Below are 20,220 nucleotides of genomic sequence, written 5' to 3'. Positions count from 1 at the left end.
CTTCTAATACTGAAAATTGAGATTCCTACCGAAAACAAGTTGATTAGGACTGAATCCATGGACACTGTGAAGCGTATTTTTGGTAATTATGGCCCATGCTAGAGCTGTTTCAAAATTACAGTTTGTTTCCTCTAGGGTCTTTTTTACCATTTCTCCTGGTATCCCATTGTGGCGTTCATTTAAGCCATTACTTCACAAACATATAGTGAGCCGTTACGTCTGCTAAATTCGGTTTGTGCCTAGCTTGAAAACACAAAATAAGAAAAGACAGAAAGCAACTATATGCATGTAGCACACACACAAAACAATGTCATCCTGTATGTTACTTGTGACATGACATGTGTGCCATTTCCTCTGACCTTTGATCTTTCTCTATTCGTTTCCATTCTTCCCTTACCACAACAGATATTGAGTCCATAGATGCCGCGTCAGAAGGTTGTCTGTGCATAATCTTTTTCTGAGGAAAGGGAGATACTCTTTAATGCTTTGAACGCAAGTACAGATTCGTGGAGGATGATGTTAAAATCTTTCACTTTAGAAATATGTCGGTCTGTGGTTTGAGTTGTCCCCCTTTGCAAATTGGCTGCTTGGAGAAATGGAAAACTAGATGGCTCTGTGTGGTTTGAATTGTCCCCCTTTGCAAATTGGCTGTTTGGAGAAATGGAAAACTAGATGGCTCTGGTTGATAGTCAATTTGCATAAGTGGAAAAATGGGCAGCATATAAACGGTACTTTTTTTAAGCAGGTGTGAAGAGCGCAGAGAGTGAAACGACGGTTGGAAGAAGTGACGGCAAATTCTTTTTTGTGACGGTGAATTATTTTTGGACGTTGAAGAGCTCGACCTTTTGGAAGGAACAGCTGTGTCTTATATATTTTTTTTTAATTTCTTTTTTTTCTACTTCACTACAAGCTATTTCGGCGGGAACTATGGAAGCAAAGAGGATCAGCAGTGAAATGCTTAAGACGTTCTCTGGAGAGGGAGATGTTATAACCTGGCTGACCAAGGTTAAACTTGTCGCTAAGTTGCGGGACATCGCGGATGTAGCCAGCTTGATACCGCTGTATCTTGATGGTGATGCTCTTGCCCTATATCTGGAGATGTGGGAGGAGGATCGACTGTCTGTTGACGCCATTGAGGAAAAGTTGAAGGAAGCATTTACCGAAGGACCGTTTGTGGCATATGGCAAACTAAGCCGTATGGTGTGGACCGGAGAGCCTGTCGATGTTTACGCCAACAATATCAGGAGGTTGACGGACTAGCAGGATTCAATGGAGGAGGCCATCGACAGATGGTTAAGATGGCCTTTATCAATGGCTTCCCGGACCATATTTCTATAGCTCTGCAGCAACTTCCCAGTGTAAATACTATGGAGGTGGCGGAGTTGATTACACAGGCTAGGGTGCTGGCCAGGAAAAAAGAGAGTGAGCAGGGAATCGTAGCTGTCGCTCAACGAAGCAAACTGCAGCAGGAAATTGTGAAGGACGAAAAGCAGAGAGGACTGTGGCAAAGACCCAGGTTCTCTGGCAGATGCTACCGATGCCAAGGCCCCCATATGGCGAGGGAGTGCAGGGAGCCAAAGCCAGAAGTCATGTGTTACCGCTGTGGGGAAGTCGGCCACATCAGCAGATTCTGTTCCCAGGATGGCTACCCCACTTATTCGATGAAGGCGCTTCAGGGTATGTCACCACAAGTAGAGGTGACCCTAAATGGACGAAGTGCAAAAGCCCTTGTTGACACGGGCTGTACTTCAACAATTGTCACCAAAGACATGGTTGACACATGCAGTGGAACCAGCAGCATTACAGCAGTTGACGGCAGAGAGGTGAAGTGCAATGGCACAAGTATCGTTCGGTTGATGGTACGTGGTATGTCACTAACAATCCAGGCGATTGTTATTAACAAAATTGTCACGGGTATCGATGTGGTGCTAGGGATGGACGCAATTGCTCGACTAGGGGGCGTTACGGTATATAGGAACTCCGTGAGATTTGGAGGACATCACGGGGCTGCAGGTGTGCAATTCAAAAAAGGTGTCACAGGAACGGCCGGGTTAGACAAAAGTTGCACGATAGAGGACCAAGATTTATCTGCAGACTTTGATGGTGAGAAATGGACAGTCAAGTAGGCATGGAAGGGAGAACCTCTCATACTGAACAACAGAATGGAATGCTACGAGCATACGTTGCGAGGAGGCACAAGAGTTGAATTTGAGAAGGAGGTGGACCGATGGATCTCAGAGGGGATTTAAAGACTATGGACGGAGAAGGTGGAAGGTGTGCTGCCGTTAATGGCGATTGTTCAGCCCACAAAACAAAAAGTTCGGCCAGTACTGGACTACAGAGAGCTGAACGTACACGTTGCGTGTCACACGGGAGGCGATGTGATGGACGTCTGTGGAGAGATCATGCGAGAGTGGAGGCAGATTCAGAAGGCTGCGACGATTGTGGATTTAAAATCTGTATACCTACAGATCCACATTTCACAGGAATTATGGAAATACCAGCTGGTCAGATACAAGGGCCGAACGTACTGCCTGACTAGGTTGGGTTTTGGCCTGAATTCTGCACCAAAAATCATGGCAGCGATCCTCAAAACGGTGCTAAGCAGTCAGAAGAGCCACCAGTTCCTACATTGATGATATTTTGGTGGATGAGACGGTAACAACTGCGGAGGGTGTAGTAAAACACCTCAACAGCTTTGGGCTAATTGCAAAACGCCCGGAATCGTTGGAGGGAGGAGCTGTGTTAGGGCTCCAACTAAGAAAGGACCAGATAGGACGGTTAGTGGGAAATGAGATCCTGGAGGTGTCGGAAAAATTGAGCAGGCGAGAACTCTTCTCAATATGCGGAAGACTGGTGGGCCATTACCCTATTGCAGGATGGCTACGGACTGCATGTAGTTATATCAAAAGGCTAGCTAGTGGAGCGCAGTGGGAGGATGGAGTTGATAAAGAGACTGTGGACATTATGAGAGAGATTATTGAAGAGGTGAAGAGGGAGGATCCAGTGAGAGGTGTTTGGTATGTACCCAACAGTGCAGAAGGTGTTGTGTGGTGTGATGCAAGCTGTATAGCAGTGTGGGTCACCTTGAAGATGTAACGCACTATCGACAGAGGCCGTATCTGTCAATGGTCGACTGTGGACCAGGAAGAGTAGCCATTTGGAGGGAAATCAAGGCGGAAAATGCAGGTGAAATTGCAAATGTCTTGGAAGAGGTGGTTTTGGAGAGGGGTCCAGTGATGGAAGTGCTAATGGACAATGGAACTGCCTTTCGCTCAGCTGCCATGGAGAATGTGTTGGATAAGTGGGGAGTGTGGTGCTATTTCAGGGCTGCATATAGACCAGGCGGAAACGGAATTGTGGAGCGGCATCACAGGACCATTAAGGCTATAGCTGAAAGGGGCCAGATTTCGCCGCCATAAGCTGTCTTCTGGTATAATATGGCTCCAAACTCAGGGCAAAAAGTGAAGTCAGTGCCGCAGAGGGCAGTCTTCAAGTACAAGTGGCGGCATCCCCGAACTGCACAGGTACCCGCGGAGGAAGGCGAGAAGCGAGCGACAGTGCGAGTGGAAGAGGAAGTGTGGATCAAACCGCCTGATGTTCGCTGAACCACACGCTGGGGGAGGGGCATTGTGACAAGTGTCCAGTCCCCAAACAATGTATCTATCGACGGCATCTCTCGACACATCCTTGATGTGCGGCCGGTAGTGGTGTCATCAGAGGAAGACAGCGACATCGAGCCAAGTAGCGACGTTCATGAAGAGGTTCCGCAGAGATCGCAGCAAGAGAGACGGCCGCCATGTTGGTCGAGCGACTATGTGATGGGTTGAGATGTGATGATCGTGTAGATCAAGGGGGCGTGTGGTTTGAGTTGTCCCCCTTTGCAAATTAGCTGTTTGGAGAAATGGAAAACTATGTGGCTCTGTGTGGTTTGAGTTTTCCCCCTTTGCAAATTGGCTGTTTGGAGAAATGGAAAACTAGATGGCTCTGGTTGATAGTCAATTTGCATAAGTGGAGAAATGGGCAGCATATAAACGGTACTTTTTTTTTAAGCAGGTGTGAAGAGCGCAGCTGTGTCTGATATATTTTTTTTTAATTTCTTTTTTTTCTACTTCACTACACGGTCAAAGTTTATAAGAAAATCTTCCACTGATGGGTTGGGCTATCTCTATCCTTCGAAAGTCTCGTAATTCAAAATAACGACTGCTTTATGTCTTCTAAAAGTGATGTGTTCAAGTTTTCATATAATCTCGTCATTCTACCCTCAGAGTTTAGTGTTACAACATCTAACGCCAAAACAGCTTCTCTGGGGTTTCCTTCCAAAGAGAAAAACACTATTAGGGAAAGTTTCATTTTCTTGGGCGATGTAGCCACTCCCATATTTGCATCTCTTTCTTCCATGTGCTGTATTTTTCTTTAACCAAGATGGGCTATGGAATAAATTTCAGGGATGCCGGCCCACTGCTATGCGGCTGCACTTGGTGATGTTTAAACTCATGTCCCAGTCCAGTGACCATCTCCAGACTTCATGGAGGTAACGCCGGACGTCTTCATAGTCGTTGCGGGGTGTTGGGGGGGGACAAGAATTTTGATGTCATCCTTCAACAGGAGGGACAAGTCTCTTACATTTACCCGAATTCATGAAGAATAACAAACGTTGCTGCGAGGATGTGTTTCTTTGTGGTCATGAAATAACATGAACGTTTGAACATTCATTAGAATGTTGATACTTACAAAACGCAGTAATTAGTACTTATTGATAGTTTTAAAAAAATTAAGTAAAAACTTTTAGATGAAGTTGACGGGTGGAAATATGAGTTTCCTTAGTTCTTCATTTTCCCCTGACAACGTCTGTGTACGGTTGCTATTAGTTTGAAATATAATTTAGAAGCTAGACATCATTAAATCCAACAGGAAATTTACTTTAAAACAAACAGAACTTTTGTTCCACACACACATATTATTATTATTATTATTATTATTATTATTATTATTATTATTATTATGTATGTACATAAAATTTTATATAAATATTTTCAGTATTTACTCTTATAGTCCTCAATACGTAAGTAGATCTAGGTAGTAAGGGGATTTATTTGAAGAAAAACAAACACACATACATATGTGTGTGTGTGTGTGTATGTGTGTGTGATATAAAAATTTGTCATGTTATTATTGATAAATAAATGCTCAAAGAAGATACACACACACACACGTATGTGTGCGTGCGTGGAACGAAAGTTCTGTTTATGTGACTCACACACAGGTGTGTGTGTGTGTGTGTGTGTGTGTGTGTGTGTGTGTGTGATATAAAAATTTGTCACGTCATTATTGATAAATAAATGCTCAAAGAAGCATGTTATATAAATAAGTTTTCGTCCACAAATTGACAATGAATAATTCCATGTTCTTCTATGAATGGTGGTAAAAAGATGTTTGAGATAAAATTATGTTCCCTGATTGGTCAACAGAGAAACTATCCTGATTGGTTAATCTAATTTTATACATACCAATATCCTTTTGATGTACACACTCAATGCTTAACTGACCTGAAAATGAATTATGATTAAACAAAAAAGAAGAAAAGAAACAAGTTCACTTTTATGAATGATCGCCACTTTATTTTTGGCATCTAATCCATCCTCATTAATCCGTAGCAAAGCATCAGATTCTTCCTGTCTGAGTCCTATGCAAGTGCCGTTGCCACCAACAGAGAAGGAAGGAAAGGAGGAGCGAATATGTCGAAAAATCAATAGTTTCTCATCTGATAAAGTTGCTTTATAATGATGGACAAATAATCTAGAGAATCTCCATTTTTACTTTATAAGAAACACTTTTTTGTCGGTCTCTCAATCGTGAGATTTTTCCAATAGATCATAATATTAAAAATAAAAGCCAATTACATTATTAAGCTGTGCAAATGTTTGTGTATTGATTGACGCAAAATATCTCAACATCTGCCTCAAGGGATTTTTCCATCGGCACAAAAGACAACAGAATCTCGTCTGTTTTTTTAAACTTGTCTTTTCCCTGTTGACTGTCATGTATTCTAGGAGTACTGTGCAGTTCTAAGAGGCCCACTTTCCTAAACCTTCTCTTTTTAAGAAAGGATTAGTTTATTGATAATCGCCTGAGGTGCTCCTACCAGGAAATGCCACCAGGACTGGCAATGTATTTTTTGCAGGCCAGAGTGCGCCTTCTCAGAGGTGCTGGCTCTTCATCCCACTTTTTGACCCTTGTGTCATATCTCTCCACCATGGGAAAGAGATAAATAAATAACGACCTCAGAACTTTTTCTTGGCTGGGATCAAAGTGTAGTATCTGATCTCATACTAAACTTCATATTTTCTGTCCTCAGTTAATGAAGGAGAAATTTTTCTAGACTAAGATACTTTTTTATTTTTGCCCCAATCCAGAGTGTTAATTTGTAGGGAACTGAATTTTTCCCACACTAAAAACTGACCTTATGTCTAACTCTATCTTCATGAAGAAACAAGTGTTGGGTATTGGCAGGCAACCCCAGGAAGAGAAATATCTGATGGGTTGCACACACACAGATGGATTCCATGTGAGGAATGCACGACTTTTCACCATTGTCTAATAGAAAGCATAATTTGACCCAGAAATATGTGAGAAGATATCGGTCAAAGGATTGAAACAATAGACAATAGGAAATGTTTATATAAATAAATCATCACGAAGAGAAAAGCGGGCAGTCAGTCAGAGAGACGCAAGATTGTCACACTTCTTCACCAACAGCATCCGCACCCAACTACGCAGCCACCTCACGCATCTTTAGAAATGTCAAAACACCAGTAATAGCTTAGAATAAGAAGCTGATATTATTTTATAGATCAACTGTGTTGTGTTTTACTCGCTGTCAATGTGTATATATCTTGAATCAATGATAAAAATAGATATTAACAATTATATAGATTAGAAAGCCCATTTTGAACAACCAGCTATAGCAAATACATAACACAAGTAAAATAGGGACTGAAGAATTTTTTAAGTTATTGAAAACGTGATTTTTTTACTGTGTCAAGCTTAACTGTGAAACAGCGTCTTTGTTGATTTGTCAAACTTACGTTTGAACAACATTTTTGTGTGTCATTCAAGTTTAAGTTTAAAATAGCATTAAAATAACATTAAAATAATACAAACTTAGTGAACATATTTTAAAAATATAAGTTATTGTGTTTTTATTGATGTTAAATTATAAAACTAATCCTTCCATTAAAGCTTCAAATGTGAACATTTGGAAACTCTCTCAACCTACCATTAATTCTACTGCACTTGTTGTGTGCCCAATATTTACAGGTATCGTAAAAAATGAGTTGCTTCCAAGCCCTTTTTCCACAAAGAACTTCTCTCTTTCTAAGAGCTTTCTAATACTACAACCAGTGATCGTCATTTTTGTATTGGTAACATTCACGCTCGGACCTCTACTTTCACTTTCACTTTTTCAATTAAATTATAAGCAAAGAAGAAAAATGTTGACACTAATAAGTTTATTAAATGTTAAAGCAGCTAAAATAATTTAGAAAATTGGCGTGCTTTGAAAACATTTTAAAGACAAAAGAAATCAAATTCGATGGAGCACTAAAAATCAATATTCAATATTAATTTCTTTGTTTAGTTTAAATTTTGACTGGTAAATGGCATTCATCAATGAAGACTGGTTAATATCTCGTTCCATATATAGCTCTATTGATCTTTTCTAGTTATTGATTACGATGAATGTATATTGATCCTGCTATTTGATTTGTCAATACTAGAATATTGATTAATCAATTTCCATTTGTTTATAGCATCTCGTGTCTTGATTTGCTTTTCTGAACATTTCATCTCTTGTCTTCATTAAAGACGCGTTTACTTTTCATTGAATACTTTTTTTTATCTATTCTTCTTTAAGATTCTTTACGTGTCTATTCTTCTTAAAATACTTCCCTGGTTTATTCTTCTGAAATACTCATCTTGTCTATTTTTCATTAAATACCATGCCTTTTGTATTCTTCATTAAATATTTCTTTTATCTATTCTTCATTAAATATTTTGTAATCCTAAAAGGAAAACTGACAGAACTCCTCTTCACCAACACCGCAATTCACACCAACAAATTTCACTTCTGATTTTTTTCTCTCCGTTGTCAAACACACAACTTATTATCCTCCATTATTCGCGCTCTTAAAGCAGCTATTCTTCTATTACATATTTCTCTTGTTTATCTCTCATCATCATCATCATGACGGGCTCCTTGTTCGGATCAATGTGACTCTTCCCTCCAGAGTTTCCTGTTTTCCATCAGCTGCCTCAGATCTTCAAGTTCACAGTTGGCGTCGTGTGCTATTTGCTGGATGTATGTGAATCTAAGTTGTCCTTTGCTTACGCGTCTGTGTCGTGGAGTCCATAGCAATACATCACTCACTAATTCATCCTTGCTCCTCAGACAATGACCAGCAAATCGCAGGCGTTTTTCTCTGATAGTATTAGATATGGCAGGAAGGTTACCATAAAGTTGCTGCTTCGTGGGATGATTTTGCCAAGATATATTTAATACTGTTTGTAGCATATGGATGTATGTGCCATCTAGTTTTCTTTCCAATCTTTTGGTGAGTGCCCAGGTTGTAGCACCGTAAACAAGGACAGACTCTACCACTGCCCTGAAGAACTGCCTTTTCAGTTTGTTAGTTTATCCCGAAGTCCATACTGAATGCAGCCCATCCAATGCGGCCCATGCTTTTGAGATGCGAATTTCGATATCTCTCTCTGCGGAAGCTATGTTACTGCCCAGATATGTAAACTCAGCGACTTCTTTCAGTGTTGATCCAACCAGAGCGCTTATCTCTCCTTTCATATTGAAAGTCATAAACTTTGTCTTATCCGCATTAATATGGAGACCAATGTCATTTGCAATATCGTCTGCGTAATCTGCATCAGTTATGTGTGCTGATTGATGACGTCTGTTTCTGGATTCATTTAGGGTGAAGCCTAGCATGTTATCAACAGAGGTATGAAATACAAAGTCAAGACAGACAATGAAAAGAAAAGGAGCAGAGTATATTTTACACAACCTAACATAACAGGTGCATTTGAGAGGTTTTATAACCTCGCAAGTCGAAATGCCCGACATATAAAATCGACAGTAGGTTCTTTGATATCACAGAAGCGCATTCAAAATGAATATTTCTATTTAAAGCACAACTGCACCATAATACTTGATTTTTTCATTTTAAACTTTAATTCAAGTCATTATCACTGCACAAGCATTAAAGCCAGGAATATGAAATCAACAGTAGGTTCTTTGATATGACAAGGCGCGTTCGAAAGGAATGTTTCTGTTTAGAGCACAATTAAAACAATTCACAACAAAAATTTCAACTTTGATGTTTTCTCTCAGCTGTCAAACACAACTCATTGTCCTTCATAATTCATCACTTTTAATTGTATCTGATTGTATATTCATTTTTGTACTATTATTATTTTTTATTTTTTTGTAAGGACTCGGATAAATATATGCGCAGGCTTGGCGTCTATATTAAAAGCACCCTCCCTTTAACTAGAGAGCAATGTCTGGAATCGGATGACCAGACTTTTAAGTATATTTGACTATCCTTTCATAACTGTGTTAGTTACTTATATTTTCTCTAATATTTTCCCTCAAGTCAGGACTACTCTAATCGATCATGTCCCTGATAGTATAGATGTAGCACTCTCCTTGGATACTAACACCCAAATACATGTGTTTGGTGACTTTAATATCCACCATAAAAATTGGCTTGGTTTCTCAGATTACACAGATGCAGCTGGACACTCTACTTATAGCTTCTCTGTAGCCCATTCCCTCACACAGACAGTTATGCTCTCAACCCGCCTCCCAGGTAGTGAGTACCTGTCAGTTTCACTTCTAGACCTACTCTTTATCACAGTACCTGAGGATTATGTAATGCCTACATTCTACTCGGAAATACAGACCACCTAGTTGTATCAGTAGACATTGCACTCAAATCCTAACTCCAAGGTAAGGAGCTATTGCTCAAAACAATGAGGTACTACAAAAGAACTGACTGGGAAGCCATCAGAGAACCTATCATGAACCAATATCTTCTCTCTTCCTGCTGAACAGTGTGCTAATAAGACAACTGAATGGTGCAAAGCAGGCATTGAAGCACATGTCCGCATAGAAGCAAGCCCCACTCATTCTCATGGTTCACTACAGATTGTGCAGCTTCCATTGCACAAAGACAGCATTCACTCCACCGGTTGGTACTGCAAATGTAAATTGGTAGTCAAATGCAAATAGGCAAAAATTTATAGATGCTAGAAATTATTCTAAGAAAGTAATAACTACAACCAAAAGAAAACATGCTGAGATAACCAGAGAATGCAAAAAACCGCAGAAGATAGGAAATAGTGATTTCTGAAAAATTTATTTAATTTTGAATTTGAACTGTTATCATTTATTTCCTACACTTTTGCAAGCAAAATCCGATCCCGCATTTTGCTAAATCCTACACTCTGATGAGAAGGAAAGTATTTCTTTGAAACTCTGCGGATTAAGGACTATCCACTTATTTTGTGCTTCCTTTTTAAAAATTAAATATGTTTTTAACTCTTGTTCAAAGTGTTTTTTAACATGTTTTATTAACTAGCTGTTCTCTTATATATATATATATATATATATATATATATATATATATATATATATATATATATATATATATATATATATATATATAGTAATAGGAGCAAAATTCACAAGATAAGAGAAAAATCTTTTCAAATTCAAAAGTGTAGAAATATAAATAAAGAAGTATATATTCATAGAACAACAATCTGATCCATATTTAAAACGCTCAATATCAGTGATTGAGCCTGATATAAGTAGAAAAGGTCAAGATATTGTAGAATTAAATTTACAATATTTTATTCAAAACAAGGAATACAAAATAAAGGTGAAAGGTTTCTTATTCCATGGAGTTTCAAAAAAAAGCTCTTCTCCTCAGAGAAAAAAGTTAGCAAAAGGTAAATAAAGATAAGTACTTATTTTTGCTGGTTAGTTCAATTTTTGAAAACATTCGAGAAAGGAAATTGAAAGAAAAGTATAAAGTTATGGATAAAATGAAAGGAAATACTCAGCAAAGTCCAATATGTATGGTTTTAAATATCCAGTGATATCCAAAAGTTCGCAATAGGTGGTGCGATTAGTGAGTTCAAAAAGAGTTCCGTAAGATATTCTTTAGAATTTCTTTTAAAAATATCCGGGGTTAAAGAAGGAATGAAAAGTCTGTGTAAAAAAATCCTATGGTCGTCAGAGCATTCACCATTAAAGTACTTGTAGAACAGGCAGAGAGATGCAACATTTCGTCGATGGGACAGACGTTGAAACTTAGATGACAGTTCAGAACATATCAGTTTGGCGACTCTCTTTTGAAACCTGTCCAAGAGTGAGATGCACCAACTCAAATGTGACAACAATACTCCATACATGGGCGAATGGTGGCCTTATAGAGGTACAGGATACTTTCAGGTGTAACTAGCTTTCTAGTATGGTAGAGAGAGCCCATCTTCTTTGCAGCAGCCTTGACAATCTTCTCAATGTATCTGTTCCAACTCATGTTCCCTGTGAACGTTAGGGCGAGGAGTTTAAAAGAAGTACTTTCAGATAATACATCTTTAACCATTGCTATTAGTGGTTGAGAAGGTTTCTTGTAATTATTGAAGGAAACATGCTTAGTCTTGGCAGCATTGTATGTGACCATCCATTTTTGTCCCCATTCCACTACAGATCTTATGTTTCTGTCATTTTCTTAGATATCTGTTCATTTTTTTCCCCCTCATGGCTGGTATAGAGTGTTGTGTCATCAGCAAATATACTCAGCTCACAGACAATTTTATGAATATTAGGAATAATAAAGGTCCAAGGATAAACCCCTGAGGTACTCTCACATATATCTCATATTGTTTAGATGTACGATCGTCAAGGACAATCTGGATTCTTCTCTTACTTAAGAAAGATTTAATTATGTTAAGTATTCGTCCAGTGATATTGTATGATCTGATTTTCCTGAAAAGACAATCATGCCATGCCCTGTAAAAATCCTTAGATATATCTAGGGCTACCGCTTTACCCTCCCCTGCGTTGTCCAGTGTATGGTATATACGTTCATAGATTACAGTTAGGATATCTGCTGTAGAACAGGCTTGCCTTACTCCATATTGTTGGTCGGACAGAAGTTTAACATCTGTAAGGTGATGGACTAGAGCTTGGTTAATTATGGACTCAAATATTTTGGCGAAAAGTGAGAGGAGGCTAATGGGGTGATAATTTAATGGGTCAGTTCTTTTGCCAGAATTCTTGAAAACTAGTACCACAGAAGCAGTTTTCCAGCAGTCAGGAAAGCAAGATTCGTTAAGGCATTTGTAAAGTTTGGAGAGAATTGGAGCAACCTCGGCAGAGCATTTTTTTAATAGCACAGCTGGGATGAGATCAGGTCCACATACTGTTGAGGTTTCAGAGTTTTTATAATATCATGCACCTGAGAAGGGGTGATTTTCGGATCATTTAGTGTAGTGTCTGTCCGCAACTGAAAGTTAAGGAGGGAGTGGTTTCCTAGGTTCAATGTGGATTTTGAGGCAAACCAACTAGCTTGTTGCCGTGCAAACAACCTCATGATTGTTTGATAGTGGGGGAATCGTTGACTGCCCATTATTTACTACACTGTTGTAGATTTTCCAAAAATCACGGGTTCCTAATTTCTGTGCTTTGATATGTTTTTTGGTGGTTTCAGTAAATTCTCTCTTAGCTGTCGCTATTTCTTTCTTACAATCACTTCTAGCTTCTATAACCTTTTGTTCTATAAACTTCTGTTTGTTTGAACTGGCTTTATGTTGGTTGAATCTGTGGTATGCATGCTGCCTTTGAGCAATGGTAGCTGTGCAAGTAGAAGTAAATCATAGGGGAGAGTGAGGCTTGCTATAGAATTTCTTGTCGTTTTGAGCAATGAGTTTTCAGTTTGGGGTCGAGAATTTAGGGCCATTTCTGCCGTTATCACAGCATGATCACCATTCTCTAGTGGGCTGTGGGCATTCGTTACACAATCATTGGGAACTGTGGTCAGAAATAGATCTAGAAGTGAGGCATGTTGATCTTACTGGTCCGGGAAACGTATCAGAAAACATAATCGTTTCTGATAGGGAATGAGATATAGAGAAGCTATGTGTTATGCTACCAGTTGCATCTGTGTAAGCAAAGAATCCAAGCCAATTACTGTGGTGGACATTGAAGTCACCAAATACATGTACTTGTGCACTAGTATCGAGGGAGAGTGCTGTATCTATGCTGTCTGAGACTTGGTTTATTAGGGTACAGTCCTGGGTCGAGGGAGAGCAGTAGAGAAAATATAAGGAGTTAATGTTATGTTTCATATAAAGTCTAAAGCACATAAAGGCCTGGTCGTCTGATTTTAGTTTTTTTTCTCAAGTCAAGGGGAGAGTGTTTCGAATATAGACTCCAAGTTCGTGCATATATCTGTCTGAGTCCTTATGGAAAAGTGGAAAATAACCAGGCATGTTAGAGTGGTTAGAGGGGATGGATGAGTGTAAGTTAGTTTCACAGTGCTAAGATACCCGGAGTGTTTGCTAAAAGAAATATTCATAAATGAATACCTGATAAAATTGTCTCTGAGATGGGTATATTTGCCGATGACACCACGCTCTATAGCAGGCACGTGGAGAAAACTAATGAGCACATATCTAAGGTAATAGCTGAAATCCTAGAGAGAAGACCTTCAGTCTGTAGTGGAATGGGCTAAAAAAATGGACGGTAACGTTCAACGCTGCCATAACAAAGCTCATGTCCTTTAATAATCACATGAAACCTTACCAACCACCAATAGCTATGGCTAGAGATACTTTACGTGAAAGCACTTCGTTCAAGCTCCTTGGCTTAACGTTCACAGGAAACATGAGTTGGAATAGATACATCGAGATTATTGCCAAGGCTGCTGCAAAGAAGGTGGGCTCTCTCACTCTACCATGCTAGAAAGTTATTTACGCCTGAAAGTATCCTGTACCTCTACAAAGCCACCATTCGCCCATGTATGGAGTATTGCTATCACATTTGGGCTGGTGCATCTGCTATTAGTTTCTCGTTCCTGAATAGAGTCCAAAAAAGAGTCGCCAATCTAATAGGTCCTGAACTATCATCTAAGCTTCAGCCCCTGTCCAATCACCGAAATGTTGCATCTCTCTACCTGTTTTACAAGTATTTCAATGGTGAATGCTCTGACGAACTACAAGCCCTTGTACCCCCTCGACGAAAATACCCCCGACAAACCCGACAAGCAGCAAAGTCCCACCCCTAAACAGTTGAGATCCCTAGATGTAACAAAGCCTTCTACTCTAATAGTTTCTTCCCCAGAAATGCAGGACTTTGGAATTCTCCTCCAGTTTCCTGCTTCCCCAACTGTACTGTCATGCAGAAGTTCAAGTTTAATGTGAACAGACATCTTGATGCTAAACTCCCTATATAGTATCCCTGCAACTTAGGTCACTGATAGTAGCCCCCTACACCAAGGTGGCAATGTGCCTTGTTTGGGGTGAAAATGTAAAAAAAAATAAATAAATAAAGTATGGAAATCTCCAATCAAGAAAGAAACCAAGACCAAGGTCTCCAAAGCCTGCATAGAGTCGATCCTTTTGTACGGCTCAGAATTATGAACGCTAAGCATATCACGCTGAAAACATCTCGAGAGTAATTATACAAGAATGCTTCGAATCACCTACAACATATCCTGGAAAAGTCATCTCACAAACAAGTCATTGTATGGTTCCCTACCTTGCGTTTCCAATATTGTGAAACGGAGACGTCTAGCACTTGCCAGTCATATTAGTCGCCATGATGAAACGGCAGGAAAGCTCATACTTTGGACTTCAGATGCAAAAAAGGAGTTGGACGTCCATATGTAACACTGAAATCCATTATTGAAGAGGAAACTGGTCTGGCAGGAACTGAGCTGGTTGCTGCAATGGCCGACCGAGAACTCTGCCAATCGGAATTTGTTCACGTTTCACCTGCACCCATTAGTATTGGCTGAAACAACAACAACAACAACAACAACAACAACAACAACAACAGTGGAGAACTCAGGAATATACAACTTGTCTAGCTGAAAAGCTGATATTGAGAAAGGGAAGGAGGGTCTCATTTTAAAATAACAACCCTGTTATTTCCTAGGCAGAAATCTACCGATGTAGCAAATTATGTCCAAGTGAGATAAGTGTATCCCAACAGAACTTTTGTTTAACAAATTTCGGTGCAACTCCACTATAATAGCGAAATTCGGAAAATGAAAAAAATAATTTAAAAAACAAAACAATGGTATCTTTTTACTTTTTTGTGTCAATTTCAACTAAAAACAATCATATCTACTTAATTGACATGTATATTATAATTAAATATTACTGAGTTACTAAATAAAAACAAATTTTCGATCTATCATAAAAAACCTCGCCATATTTCTTTGGCAACACGTGGTATAATAACAAGGAAAGTAAAAATGAATGCTAAAAACAAGACAAGTAACTTATATTTATGATTGTTAATGCACAATTTATTTTTAAAAAATTCTCTAGATTTGGCAATATTTACGTGCCATTTACCTTCTCTTGAAATTCACCAGTGTTTTTTTATTTTTAAACATTTTAAACATATTATTTTTGCTAATTTTCGTCTAAAAAATGTTTTCTTTAATAATTTTTTTGACCTGATTGTTTTTCGTAATTTTTGGATGTATTCATTACTTTAATATGGCATTAAGTAGAGACCATTGGTTTGCTTTGAAATTCAATGTTAAAAACTTCGAATTTCGCTATAATAGTGTAGTCGCACTCAAATTTATTCAAGTTAACTTCAACATCAAGTCAATGTCTTCCTGCTTGGATCCTGCATAATGTATGAGACAAAATCTATAGATTAGTTGCCCAATGTCGCCACAACACATTAAAGATGGCTGCCAATATAAGAAAGAGTTTAAATAGATTATTGCCAGCAAGTGTAAGTATTGATCTAGATTTTAACAAATTTACAATCATGTTTAGATCGCTGACAAAGCCAGCATTTTTTATATGTGATGATAGATGTTATTGCTAAATAACAAAAATATGTGATGATAGATGTTATTGCTAAATAACAAAAATATGTGATGATAGATGTTATTGCTAAATAACAAAAATATGTGATGATAGATGTTATTGCTAAATAACAAAAATCACTTTGAATGGATTATGTCCTTGGGCTTATATTTCAAACTCGCTCTTTTTATATATAAAGTTATGTGTGTTTGTATATTTGTATGTACAGGATTTGTATACGGCATAATCATGTTGACACACCGGTTCTCGTCTCGTCAGATCACTGAAGTTAAGCAACGTTGAGCCTGGCTAGTACCAGACGGGTGACGATTTGGGGATTATAGGTGCTGTATATGCTTTCTGCTTATCTCGGCATTGTTTCCAGTCGTCCTGAAGCTCCACTTGCCACTGGTATTTAACATTGTCGCCTCAGGAGAGGTGTGGTTGGAGATTGTGCACCTCTTGTCACAAAAATTTCATGCGGAGGCACCCTTACAGTGGGTATCCATAGTCTGTCAAGACTGAATGAAGCCACCATGTACAGAATGAATTTCTAAATCAATTAACCGATCATTATAAATTTTGGAACACAACTGTTAGGCGTAAATGTGAGTTATATTTAATTTAGTTTTATATGAAAGGAGTAAAAAGGAGCTGAAAGACTTTCATGAAAATATAAGTACAATTTTACTTTCTGTGAAGTATTTTAAAAGTATTTTAGGGGCTATGGATGCAACCTTGCATTTGAAAATTTAAATATATCAGATTTTCACTGAATTTCATCCATAGTCATTTGATATCAACTCAACAAAATTCTCTGAATTTCAATTTCTTTTCAAGACACCTTAAGCAAAATCATTAAATTTTAGACAATTTCATGAATCAAAATCCTGTAATGGACTTTGATCAGAATTGGAATAATGATTATGAAACATACGATTTAGTTTTATTATGTCTTGGTTGTAATCTTTGTAAGGAGGCATGAAAGTGATGTAAAGCAATTCAGGTTAGGGACTTTTTTTTACATATCCTGGAACGGCTAATTCTTCTAGCTTATATCAATCTATATATCTATAAAAGTGAGAATGTGCGTGTGTGTGTGTGTGTGTGTGTGTGTGTGTGTGTGTGTGTGTGAGGACAACTCGTTATCTATGTACAAAACGAATCTTTGATCTACAAACTTGAAATTTGGTATATAAGGTATTCAGACATGTGGAAAACTTTTTAATCGGTTTTCATCCAAAGAAAAGGCTTCTAAGGGGTCAAAATTAAAAAATTGGTGTGTGAGGGGCGAGTCATCGGATTTTTATCTGTTTGTCAACTGTTTCACAACTGTGCATGCATGAGTGGTTCACATGACAGCTTCTTTATGTTAAGAATAAGCAGGTTTAAAAACACTTTTTAAAGATGTGGCAAGCTGGCCTAATGGTAATCGTAATGGACTCACTGTCTGAAGGTTTCGGTTTCGATCTCAGCTCGAGTATTTTTTTTTTTTACTTACAAGAAGAGAACTGAAAGTGAAAGTAAAAAAAAAAATGATTTTTTTGTCTGTCATGTTACATAATGAGTCATACTTAAACGTCAGAGGTGACATTCAAGGATAAGAGGTAACCAAGAACAGAAGTCGATGAAACTTTTGGGCGGAGATTTTTTTTTTTTTTACTTACAAGAAGAGAACTGAAAGTGAAAGTAAAAAAAAAAAATGATTTTTTTGTCTGTCATGTTACATAATGAGTCATACTTAAACGTCAGAGGTGACATTCAAGGATAAGAGGTAACCAAGAACAGAAGTCGATGAAACTTTTGGGCGGAGATTTTTTTTTTTTTTACTTACAAGAAGAGAACTGAAAGTGAAAGTAAAAAAAAAAAATGATTTTTTTGTCTGTCATGTTACATAATGAGTCATACTTAAACGTCAGAGGTGACATTCAAGGATAAGAGGTAACCAAGAACAGAAGTCGATGAAACTTTTGGGCGGAGATTTTTTTTTTTTTTACTTACAAGAAGAGAACTGAAAGTGAAAGTAAAAAAAAAAAATGATTTTTTTGTCTGTCATGTTACATAATGAGTCATACTTAAACGTCAGAGGTGACATTCAAGGATAAGAGGTAACCAAGAACAGAAGTCGATGAAACTTTTGGGCGGAGATTTTCTTTCTCTTTTCTGGTGACACTTAAAACAGAACAATCGTGTCTAGGACACTGTCCCCAATGGGGAGCAGAAATGCACTATGTAGCTAAGATATAGCGAGACAAGTTATCCGTCTGTTTCTCTCTGTCTCGTTCTGTCTCATCAATCAAACAACATTATACATAAAACCGTAAGACGGGGTAAATGTAGTAACCAGGGGCCAGAAAAACATTGTATTTCACATCATAACCTGAAAAAACTGTATCCTAGGGCCACCGTATTCCGAGGTTCTACTGTATAAGAGATAATCTGTCGTATGTCTCAGTTGGAAGCATAAGTAAAATAAAATCCGTTTCTTTTGTGTCGTAAATTTGTTAATTTAGCAAATATCAAATGATATTTATTTGGTTATAAAAAGTAATTTGTATTTATTTTCCTTTATTCTAGGACAACGTTTTCTACTTAAAGAGGGTAAGTTAAAATTTTCTAATAAAACCGATTCTATCAAGCATATGTGCACAGTGTGATGATGTATGAAAGTGGAATCTGACCAGTGAGGGTTAAGGACATGCGTTGCATGGAGAGAAATGAGATAATACATAGACGTATAATGTTAGTATTAAAGACAGGCTTAGTTCTGATGACTTCAGAGGAAAATTAAAACTAAATTGTATAGGGAGATGTATGTAAAAGAAGATACTTCAATTGAAAGAATGAGCTAGTTATTGCATTAGTAAGTAAATCGGATGTTCAACTGATAATGATGATGATGATTCAAAGTGAAACATGTTTTTCTGCTGGAGATGATGTGCAGGAAAAGGAAGACTTGAGAAACTTAACATAGACAGGTACTTCAACTCTATATTTAAATTTTGTGTTGATATGTTGAAATGAAGAGGATAAATTTTCACTTTCCAAAGAAATTTTATGTTTTGCATTCATATAACAATTTTTATTAAATCGATCCAAATAAAATATTTTCAGAACACTTACCATGTAACAGAGCGTGTATGAGCACATGGGAAAATATCAGCAGGAGCTGTAGGATAGATGGCTTGCGAAGATAAAAAAAAGCACATATGCAAATTAGGAAGTGTGTGCGAACTTGTACACCATGTTGTCGACAGAAGAAAAAGTGCGGTTGAAAAAGATGGACGTGTAAAGTCGAAGACAAGAAATGGTGTCTACAGCTGGAGTGTAGTGGAGCAGAAAGTAAAACGTTTGCCAAGAGAGATAGATATGTGGCCCTGCAGTGGCAACAAGAGACTTTTTAAGCTGTTGTTGAGATGGTGGGGTTTTATTAATCTCGTGGTAGATGAAATGAACAGTTAGAAAAACCAAGAAGTAAGCATTGTTTGAAATGTAATGATAATAAATAATGATTTGCTAAAACAGAAAGAAAAAGCAGAGTCAGATTTATTATTTTTTTTGTTTTTGTTTGGTTGTTCCTTTTCGACAGTGCTGAATAGTGTGGGTGTCTGAGAGAGGTTTGAAGTGTCATGAACACGATTCAAGTGTAACGGCCACGTTACAATTCTAGCACTATATTATTCAAATGATTTTATGTTGAGCTCAAGTTCTAGCAACAACTTTATATTCTCGTTTTTATTGTGTTCTTAGATTTTCATGATTTCCTTTTATTCTTTATTTGTGTCATCCTCTCACTTTTCTCTTATGTTTACACCCACCCTCTATTTCCCTCTTTCCACCACCTCTTGTCTAATTTGCCCTTCTTTTCACCATCTAAAACATTCAAAGTGCAAACAAGTAAACAAGATTATCAGATTTTGCATTATATAGATTTAATATGTTAGCCTATAAATGAGTTATCAACAAATATACTCTTTTTCTCGAGAGTAATAAATCTATTTCATTATTACTCCATCTACATACCATGAAATGAAGTTTTTCCTCCTTTCTCTGGGATTCGTTGATTAATATATTTAACTGCCTGAA

The sequence above is a fragment of the Euprymna scolopes genome, chromosome 18 (assembly GCF_053919585.1).
Source record: "Euprymna scolopes isolate OS-2025 chromosome 18, ASM5391958v1, whole genome shotgun sequence".
Taxonomy (NCBI): Eukaryota; Metazoa; Mollusca; class Cephalopoda; order Sepiida; family Sepiolidae; genus Euprymna; species Euprymna scolopes.
This window is presented reverse-complemented; position numbering follows the sequence as displayed.